An 11,072-nucleotide genomic window follows, 5' to 3' on the forward strand; every position below is an offset into this window, starting at 1 on the left:
TATATATTAAATCTGCTGTGATTTCTGATTTTTAGAATGGTGGAACATTCTTCGAATCCAATCCACTGAAACGATAGACTCTTTATCTTTTTTTTCCTTTCTAATCCACATAGTCTGACACTTGGAGTCCAAAGAGCTGATATAAGTGGGCCAATTTGTCAGAGTAGCTACTCCCATTGCCATTTTGCAGTTAGAAATCTAACAAAGTGATTCTGGCTAATCTTCTTCAAAGTTCTAGCAAGCTTCGCCCCATTTCACCTTCCAACAGCTGCAAAGGAAATGAAATGCAACATTCAGAAAAATCACTTTTTGTTCCGTTAGCAGATCAGTTCTGATTCCAAGTGTCAAACCCATCAAGACGTTCAGAGGAAAGTTTCAGGAGCGAGACCGCTGGCCAGTCTGAGCAATGCACAAATATTCCCTGCAGGCAGCTTCTCAGATGGATGTGTGAACTGCACTTACTGGGGTCCACATTCGGTTGGTTCCCAGAGAGAGGTGACACCACAGCTTGATTCCAAACCAAAGTAAGGAGTCTTTTTTATCGGTTTTAATGTGGCGGTTCCCTGGTGGCCAAGCTGAGAGAACAAAGCTGGTTCACTTGTATCTCATTTCACTTTCTGCCTCTCCATATCTTTAAAGTATGTAAATAAAGTTTCATGTTCAAGAAGAAAAATCCCTTCCTAATTATTGACAGATTGAGACTGATGAAATGAGTGAAATATTTCAGACTGACTGGTGGACTGATAAGAAATGTCAGTACATCAGTATAATTAAGTAGCCTCATTACCTACTATGTGAGCCATATTTCAGCACAGTAATGACTATAATTTTAGAACCATAGAATTATGTCAACTTTGATTTTGATACATAGAAGTAAGAATTTTTTTTTTTTAGCAGTTTTACCTTTTAGTTGTTTTTAAGTTTTGCAAATCAAACAGCCTAATTTTAAGTGTTAATCAGTAGTCAGGTTCTCTGCTTGTGCAGCCAGCTTGACTAATATGCTGCTTATGGCTTATATTTTTTTAATATGTTTACAGCTATAAGAACTTTAAGCACATGGTTTATTTATTACCAGTTTGATACTAATAGACAGACTTAAACAGACATTTAGAACACCTGTCTACATTTAGCATCAGTTTGTATGTAAACATGTTTTTAATGTAGAAAAATTATATTGTTAATTTTTACTATTTTCTGCCAATTTTAGAAAGGTCTTATTATTTTTACTAAACTTAATTTCATTTTCTTGCTTTATCATGTGTCTACCTGTGATGTTGTGAAGCACTTTGATCAACTGAAGTTGTAAATATGATATAAAAATAAACTTTGACTTGGTTAATTAGTGGGACTGATCACTGGAGATTAAAAACAGTGTTATCTTAATAAAGGTTATCAGTCACAACTAATTAGTTTCAACAAGCTCTCTTTGCTTTTCACGTTATTCCAAACATTCAACTTTGTTTTATGTTGTTAACAGGAAAAAGTATAGCAGCTTTCTTTCACAAGGTTCACAGTAACAAGTGGGGGAGGGTCAAGCACTGTTTCATTCTAAGCCCTATACAGCTTGAAAAACCCTGGCCATTTTGTACTTTCTAATGAATCTCATTTAAAGGACTTTAAAGTGTAGGAACAGTATGAGAGGAGCTTTTAGTGGTTTTGAAACTTTTTAAAACCTTGGTGTACCTTTATTCTGGTAACCAGCTTATGGCTAATTGGTAATTATAAAAAAGACTGGTCGTGCTGCTTGATTAAAGCTGGCAAAAGTCCACAGCAGACAATTTGCTGAAGTCTCGTCTAGTAGTGAGTTATCATCCCCCTGGCCCAAAACCTCTTTATTGTATTAATGCTGTAACTCTGGACTTCTGTGACATTTAATGGCACTGTAAAATAAGATAATTACTGTAATATATCTGTGTACTCATGCCCGTTTCCGAGGTCAGAAACATAAAAATTAATGAGGAACAAGTGGGAGGAAGAGGACAGAGAAGACAGATTAAATGAAAGTAAGTGTGTGTCTCTCTGTGTGTGCAAGTTTAAAGCAGCAAAGATGGCAAAAGTTAGTTTTATTAATGCAAAGAGAGCCGAGTCTAAAGCTACTCTGAGATTCAGTGTTGATGCTTCCTTTTCCTGATAACCCTACATTCTTGTTTTCAGTCTCCTCTTCCCCTGTGCGAGTCCCATTTCGGAGAAAACACACATCAAATGAAAAACATGCTCAGGGCAGTGGATGGTGGATGGAACAGTAAGGTGATTTAACGACAGGATGGTTTGTGTGTAGGCTGGACAGCCTGGTGCAGCCTCCGTCTTCACAAGAAGCACACGCAAACAGTTGCACGTACACGCACATACACACACACACACACGCACGCACGCACGCATACACACACACACACTGACACCAAATATCTGAAGAAAAAAAAAAACGAAAAAAAGAAAAAAAAAAAACAGCCAAGATGGACGTGAGGAACATGTTGCTTGCATGGGGGAGGATTCTGGAAAGAAGAGCGTGGTCAATCTGTTTGTTTCTCTGTCACATCCAAGAAGAGTGATAATTTCATTTTCTGATCATTATCTTCTCCCTTTTATTTTCCTCCTGATGTCAGTTTTTGAAACTTGCTAAAATGTAAGACAACAGGGTAATTGATTTAATTTGATCCAGCAATGAAATGCCAGGTCAATAATAAAATAAAATAAAATAAAAGATACAAAAAAATAAAACATGTAATGGGTGTTGTCAGATAGAAAGCCAAGATCTGACTATATTTGAAGTCCTGATTGAAAGATAGAATTATATATGTTCTCTTGGTGAAGAAAAGCGTTCCCACAGCATTATACTCTCACCACCGGGTTCAATCATGGATGTGGTGTGTTTAGTGCAATTTGGAGTATTAGTTTATTTACAGACAAGCCCAAAAATATCCACATCCCACCAGTGACCGAGCCAGAGCTCTGGCTGGGCCAGACAAAACATTACTGTCAATGAATTTACATGGAGATTACTGGGAGCAATATGTCTGCAAAGAAAATAGTGCATGCTTTTCCTTAGAATTTTGTGAATAATTAGAGTTTTCAAGTTTCTTTTCAGTAACATGATACATTTTTAAAAACATATTTTCATTTAAAGTCTAATTTTTTTTTTTGCACGCCTCTGACTTCCTAATATGGATATGTGCAATGTTCCTTAAACTGTATGCTTCACAATTCTACCTCATGAATTGTGAGGTAGAATTGTGAAACTCGTTACAGTTGTACTCTGCGCCATTCAGTATATATATATTTTTTTATATCCTCCATCTGAGCAATCAGACATCCTTATTATCTTTTAAAGTGAATCTTTAGGCAAATTGTTGTTGAAAATCACAATGTTTTGTTAAAATTTGATCAGAAATTTTACTGCAGTACAGACAGTTATATCCTGGGGCGTGTGCAGGAGTAAAATGGCTCCGGGAACGCCTCTGAAAACAACAAAGCCACTGATGTTATCCGAGCTTCAGTACTCTGCCTGCTTTTTCTACGGCTCCCTGTATTTTATTGTATCTCGTAAGCCCGTTCATCTCGGAAAACTGTTTAGCCACGGAAGGTCATGGTTGTAGAATCAGTGAAAAAGTTGAACAGACACACATTAACCCCCATTTAATCAGGATTACAGAGAACAACCAAGCATTATTTAACACACATCTCAGCGTGTGGCAGCAAAAGGAAAAATATGGGACACACATACACTCACAAACACAAATCCAGCACAATCAATCTAATGGTGTGCATTAGTTAACTGCCAAATGTTGGGCTTTTTATGGCAGGATCACCCATCCCTTGAAAAGATAAATACGGTGCACAGATCCCAGTAATTACAGCAATCCCCTTACAGCGCGCAGAGAGACCATCCTCGCTCACCAGCCTCTCTGGAGTGCTGTCGCCCAATAGATTAAGTCATTAAGGACAGTTTTAGGACACCGGGCTGTCTGACAGAGGAGGTGCTGGATGGAAAGGAGACAAAAGGAAGATGGAGATTGGCCTGGTGATGTATTTAGTGAAGTGTTGTACAAGTATTTAGAGTGGGAGGGAGTAAAGCCAATGTGGTTTAGATGACTATTTCGTATTACTCTTTTGTAGCAGACGCCCTATCTCTTATGAAGTTCTTTATTTTCTTGAAAATGATCAAGCTATGACATTATTTAATGATGATTTAATAGAAAATTGAAATTTCTTTTAATTTTACCACATATAATTACGTTTTTTCCAGGGCTTTGCTATGTAATTTTAATGTCCATTGTGTAAGCCAGAGACAGCACAAGAACAGGACTTTCTGGAAGTTTGCCCTGTCTATTTGGACCATACTAAATGAATTTGCATGCACTAACATGCACATGGATAATTAACATGCCAAAATGCATAACTGAGCTCAGATTACTGCACATACAGCGCGATAGTGACTCCTGTTCCTGGTATCTTTTGAATCAAATGTATAAAGACGTTGCTTGGATAGAACAGCAGGATTTCCTTCAGCAAAGCACTGGTGGTGATGAGTAACCTGACAGAGGACCTTCTAAATGGTTGATTATTGTGCAGTGCATTGCATATGTATGGTAAAACCACGAAACTTTAAAATATGTTAACATAATTTTATGTACTATGCATCCATATGAACTACTTTTTTATGTGCAAGTTCAGACAGTTTTCAAATGTTGCCAAGTATTCTCATATCGCAGCACCCTGCTAACAAAAAGCATCCCCAAAGCATGATGCTGCCAACACCGTTCCACAGTGAGGATGTTGTATTCAGGTTGATGTGAAAATTACACATGGGCTGGGTGTAGCTTACTAAAGAGGTGACTTCTGAAGACAGTTGATTTCAATGGATTTTAAGAGTGCTGATTGCATATTCATACTATGCTTTTCAGATTTGTATTTTTCAATAATTGAAAGCCACGAATGATTTCATCTTCACATCTGTGCACTATTTTGTGTTGGTCTGTCACATGATGGCCTGATGCAACACATTAAAGTTTGTGTTCAGTGTTATGAGAACAATATTGCAAGGCATCAAAGTATTGGTTTGGGAAGTCTGGAGTCTGTGCAAATTCTTTAGCACATAAAATCTAAAATGTATAAATCAGTGAATGCAGTCTTTCCTGCATACATGATAAAAATAATCTGTTTCTACAGGCCAGTCTCTGAAACCTCCACTTTAAGAGGCTGGTTAGAATTGCAGTGGCTCCCTGCAAATAAATCCCATATGGAAGACCTGGTTTGTTTGTCATGTCTATTTTTAAATTCTTCAGTCACCTGGTTGACATTAGGTTTTAAAAATTACTACCTTGGAGTCATTATCAAATCGTAAGGGGTTGCTTCCCATCTGCAAATGAAAAAAAATTGCAGGCACTAAGGAAAATTGCTCTTCAAAACCTTTGCTTGGAAAGTGCAAAGATAACCGGAATCAGGGTTTAATCTTAAGGATTAGCACTAACATCAGCCCAATGTTAGGGCTAATCCTGAAATGGGCACATAATGGGAATTTTTTTTAATTTTATTTGTGCAAAAAAACAGGAAGTGTACACGAACACACCAAAGAAAAATTAGAATTCTGGGAGGGAAGTATGCTTTGACTTGAAGGCTGCTATCAAAGTAACTTGGTCTTTCATTACATCTCAGAAAAACTGTAGACTGACCATCTGCACTGGTGCAGTAATTCATGCAGAAGGGGACCCAACCAGGTAGTGAATACATAGAAATGAACTTTTCAGAAGCCTAACATGTTGTTTAAAATATACATTTTTATTTTACCTTATTAATATCTTTATTTTATCTTATTTATATTTTTTGAAAAGCAGCATTTTGAATTTTCTATTATCGCAATCATCAAAATTGCAATAATTAATGGCTTGAAATGTTTCACTCAATTTCAGTCTTAACCCCTGATCCTAGTTAATGGTGCACTTTTGTAGTAAAGATTTGAGGTGTAGCTTTCATTTCATTTTGTAGCATGAAATCAGCATAAGCTAGAAACTCTCCCTCACAAGTAAAACATGCTGCAACTTGTCAATTTTAATAAAGTGTGGACATTGTTGTTTTCTTCAACCTAACAGAGCACTTTTGGTGCTCAGACCTAACCAAACACCGGAAAAAAAACAAACAAAAAAAATGGATGAAAGTAAAATAAAATCTAACAAAAGGGAAACCGGATAAATGAGCGATACCACTTTAACTAGACCAGGCCCAGAGAGCAAAATATGTATATGAATAAAAGTTTAAAAGAAAAAAATCTTAATCAAATTAAGATATGGAATGATAATATTAAATGTCTGAGTGCATGGTTGGTGGAGTTTCATAAAGGGAGCTGATTAAGGCCTTCAAGTTTCTAGGCCTGTCTGTGCAATTGATGTCCATTGAATGACTAAGAAACACTAATTCACACTTTGATACTGCAGCTAAAATTCTCATTAGCTTAAGTGTGTTGGAGTTCTGAGGCCCTGCTCCCTTCAGACCACACAAACAGGAGGTGGCCAAAGAAACGCATGCAGGAAATTTAATTGCATCGTTTTACAGCATGCACAAAGCAAAGTCATATAAAAAAATGTGATTTGCTTGCACATATTAGTCGCCTTGGCATTATTGCACTTCTTTTGTCTTTTGTCCTCCCACCATGCACACACATAATCATGAGCATGCAGCTTAACATCAGGGCCTGACGGGGTCTGAAATTTGAATGGCAAACAGTTGTATGAACAGATGTGGATTAATGTTCATCTTTTCTTCAAGCCAGAGATTAAACCTGATTTACCACCTAATAGGTTTTAGTTTGGTTCTGTTTTATTTCAGAGCGATGGAAGCGAAGAGGTGGTCTAAATTAGACCGGCGGAGAAACAAAGAAGAGAAGGCAAAGCGATTGTGTGATTGTGTCTCCTACTGATGGGGAAGTTGCCAGAAGAAGCCAGACAGTGAAAGTGGAAAGAACAAAGGGAAGAGAGAGAAAAAAAAAAAAACATGGATTGGATAGAACGAGAGGCAGAGGGAATCGTCAGATGCTCCTCATTCCTGTTGTGGGGAGCTGAAATGAAGGAGAAGCATTTGAGTCATGGGGAATCAGAAATGTCAACAGATTGAGTCAGAGCAGAGCCGGGACCGTCTGGAAGGAGAGACTATCAACACTGACTGAGGGGCATGCGAGATTTTGGGACCGTTACTGAGCTAATGGCAAAATTATTGGACATTAGCTGTGCGTGTGAGCATGTGTGTGTGTGTATGTGTTGCACGGGGGCGGATGTGGGATTGGCTTAGTCTGCTGTCTATAATGAATGGTTAATGTTAGTCTGGTAAAAAAAAAATGAATACGGTGACCATCTGCTCAATCTAAGTCTGCGTTCTGTTCATGTGTGTGTGTGCGTGTGTGAAGGAGGGTACACATTTGTGTGTATGACAATCATGCGGATACACACACTGTTCTCTTGGAGAGAGATTTAGAAATATGGGATGAAATAAAGAGAGAATACATGAAAAAAGAAAGAAAGAGAAACGGCATCAGGAGGACCAAAAATGAAAAAAAAAAAGTAGAAATCTGTAATTAAGTCGTGTTCTTGTGTGTGTTCAGATGTAGCAGCAGCGCAAACAGGTGAGCACACATTAGCAGATGACTATAAAGAAATAAAGACTTTAAATATTGATACTCTGAGCAGAGTTAATTAAACTATGCAATCGTCAGTGGCTAGAAGAGAAACTTCTATTTGATAAGCTAAAATCCTCATTAGGATAAATCAGTTTAATAATCCTTTGAAAGAACAGGCATGTTATGTGTGAGTGTCTTGAAATGTTATTGTCAATATATTAGACGTTTTCTGGTAGATTGTGATCATTCACACTGTTTTTCCAGAAAATGGTTCATGAGTCAACCACTTACCAAATTATAATGTAGCATAATGTGATAGTTTAATTAGGAACTGTAGACTTAATCAGTTAAATATCGTATGGATTTTATCATACATTATGTACAGACAGCACTAGAAATGTTTCTATTGAGTGATATTTACTTTTTCATTAAGGGAAAACAACATTTTATTTCATTTATTTGGTTCACAGGATTTTGTTTTGTGATTCATAAAGGCCCAAAACATTTGAACATACAGGAGCTTCTTGCTGTGAAACTTTTCTAAATGCAGACACAAATTCAGTTCTACCGTAATTGGAACAGTCATCAAAAAACAAGCATGACAACTAATGTGTGAAATGCTTGAAAAAACCATTTGTGGCAGTGAGGTTAACGGGCAACCAGGATCAAAAATTATGCAGCTCAGTGGGAAAAATATTGTCTTGCTATCAGAAAGTGCTAAGTTCAGTTCCACATACTAATGTGTGACTGGGCCACACACTTTATATCAAGTTGCCTCCCAATTTGTGTATTGATGTGAGAATGTGTACATTCTGTGTAAAACCAATAAAGAAAAAAAAAATCAGAATTTATAGATTGCCCAAAAATTGTTAAAATTTCATCTCTTCTCAAGGATGCTACATGTTTTTTATTATTATTATTTTTTTCTTACTGCCTGCACAAACTTGAGATTGCTGGGTCTTTAACTGTTTAAACCACAGACATCACACCAAGAACTGGGACTAATAGCTTAATTTTATCATCAATTGATATTGAATAATGCTTTGATGTGGACTGAGAGCCGACAAGATCAGAAAGTCTGAATGCATAGATTGCACCCCTGTGGGCCTGGTTATTACTTTTTTCTGCAAAGTTGAAATCTAATGACTCAATTTTGGACCTTTCTCCAGTTCTCAGTTACTAGAGTACCGTTTGAATACTGTGTAACAGTATTTAAAGCTTTAGGGAGATTACAAGTGTTGAGGACACCAGAACAGCATCATCCCCGGCTGTGCTCAAGCACACATTCTCTCTCTCTCTTTCTCTCGCCCACTCAAACACCAACACAGAACAAATACTTTCCTTTTTTTTATTTACTGTAGACACCCCACGTTTTTCTCCAAAATGTAAGACACTGATTTGCTGCAGTTTTTTTTCCTTTTTTTTTTGTTTTTGGTTTGCATCATAATGATTTTAGAGAGCAAAGGCAGAGGAAAAAACTGCTGCACACAAAAAACAGTCCTGCAACATTGTTGAACACTGTGTTGATAAGTAAATACAGCCTACATCAATAATCCTCATGTCACCAGTGCTCATGTATTATGTGGAGGGCTGCGTATACACTCATACACTTTTGCACGCAGTTGTGCACACACACACAGACTGGTGGTGATTAAATTCTCTCTGGCCTATGATCCACCACTAAATCTTTGCAATTTTCATTTTATGCAGCTTTAATATGGATCATAGTTGCTCTGAGAGTGCCCCATCTCCTAATCTGGAGCAATCGGAGCTGAGCCTGGCTGGGTTAGCAGCTGACGCTAAGCCAACCAGTCACTCTCAACCAGCCAGCAAGGCAACCGCAAAACTTCAACGCAGCCAGGAGGATGCGGAAGGCCTGACGCGGGAAGAAGAATGAAATTTATAACTGTTGGTTTAGGCAAAGCGTTTTGCGGATGCGCAAACTACACCGAAAGCAGAAGCTCATTCAGCTAATTATTTTAAACACACAAACAAAAACTAGTCAAGCACATCTTAAAGTCCCCGCATGGGTATTCTCTGCATTAATAAATGCTTTGCGTGTGATTTGACATAAATCCGACGTGGTTTTGAGTGTTTGTGAAAGGGCTGAGAGGAGGTGCAGAGAGGGGGCTGACTCGTTTGCAGGGGTCACGGAGCTGCGGTGTGTTTGGGTGGAGCACAGCGGCTGTATCAGGGCACATTAGAGTCAAGAGCGTGAGCGATTTCACATGATATTTATCAGCACATGTAAGCCCATACTGTAAATACACAGACACACACAGACATGCACAGGATGACCCTGTTTTTTTAAGAGCACTGGGAGGGCATAAGAGGATTAAGTCATTAAGGGCACACTGTTAAAAAATGAATATTAATACTCAGATATTACACCCAGGAAACCTAAACCAATCAGGAAAATCTATCTAACAATCATATGTTTTTTGTCAAGTTTCAGTAATAACCTCTCGATGTTTCCTAAACAGAGTCTTCGCCGAAGTAGGAATTTGCATGCGTGTAACTCTCATTCGGTCTTGATTAAACTGTCATGTCAAAATATGGCACAATAAGCAGCTGAGTGTTGGACCAGGAGCAGCACCCTGCTGGGACTCATGTAAATAATACTGCTGCTGATGGAGGGAAAGCCACAAACTGAGCAAAGCTAATGCTAGGCTTAACACCCTCATGCCTCTGGGTTTGTGTGTCACACACACACACACACACACACACGCACGCACAAGCACAAGCACACACACCCCCATATGCAGGACAAAAGCTACAACACACTGTTTTTTATTTCATGTTTGATTGACTTTATGTCTCTGTGGTGCTGCTGCTCCTGTAGGTCAGTTCACCTTTAAGTGGTGATTATCCTTTGATAATTCATCTTACTGATGCTACAGAAGATCAGAGAGGCGAAATTTAAGAATGAGAGTGAACATGAGGAGAAAGGGATCATCTCCCACCCCCCACCTGAGCCTTTCTAATCCTCATGATGGCAGACGGCGAGACCAGTTAGATATCAGGGAAGCCTCATTTATGAAGATATTTGGGACAACGGTTGGGACACACTGGCACTTAAAACGTGGATTATAAAAACAGAGAAGGTGTGAAAAATAATCACACTGAAAAATGTATTTATTCTCAGAAAAGAAATGGAGTTTAGGTTAGATCACAGGATATTTTATAAATGTAACTATTTCTATTGATGCTATGCTTTTTTCCACTGGGTCATATTTTTTTTCTCATATTCATTGCTCCTCTAACAAATCCTTCTTTTATAACATCCTGTCCAGGATTAAACATTTTAAATCGCTAAAACCTGGCTACAAAGATATTAATTATTTTTCAGCTCATACACTTTTTCTATAACATTACCCTCTTTGATGAAAAGACCAAAAGTAAAACTCCTTCAAGTAAATTCAATATGGTTGATTCTACTGAACAAACAAAGGAAGCTTCCAACTTTCAA

The sequence above is a fragment of the Poecilia reticulata genome, linkage group LG7 (genome assembly GCF_000633615.1).
Source record: "Poecilia reticulata strain Guanapo linkage group LG7, Guppy_female_1.0+MT, whole genome shotgun sequence".
NCBI classification, from domain to species: domain Eukaryota; kingdom Metazoa; phylum Chordata; class Actinopteri; order Cyprinodontiformes; family Poeciliidae; genus Poecilia; species Poecilia reticulata.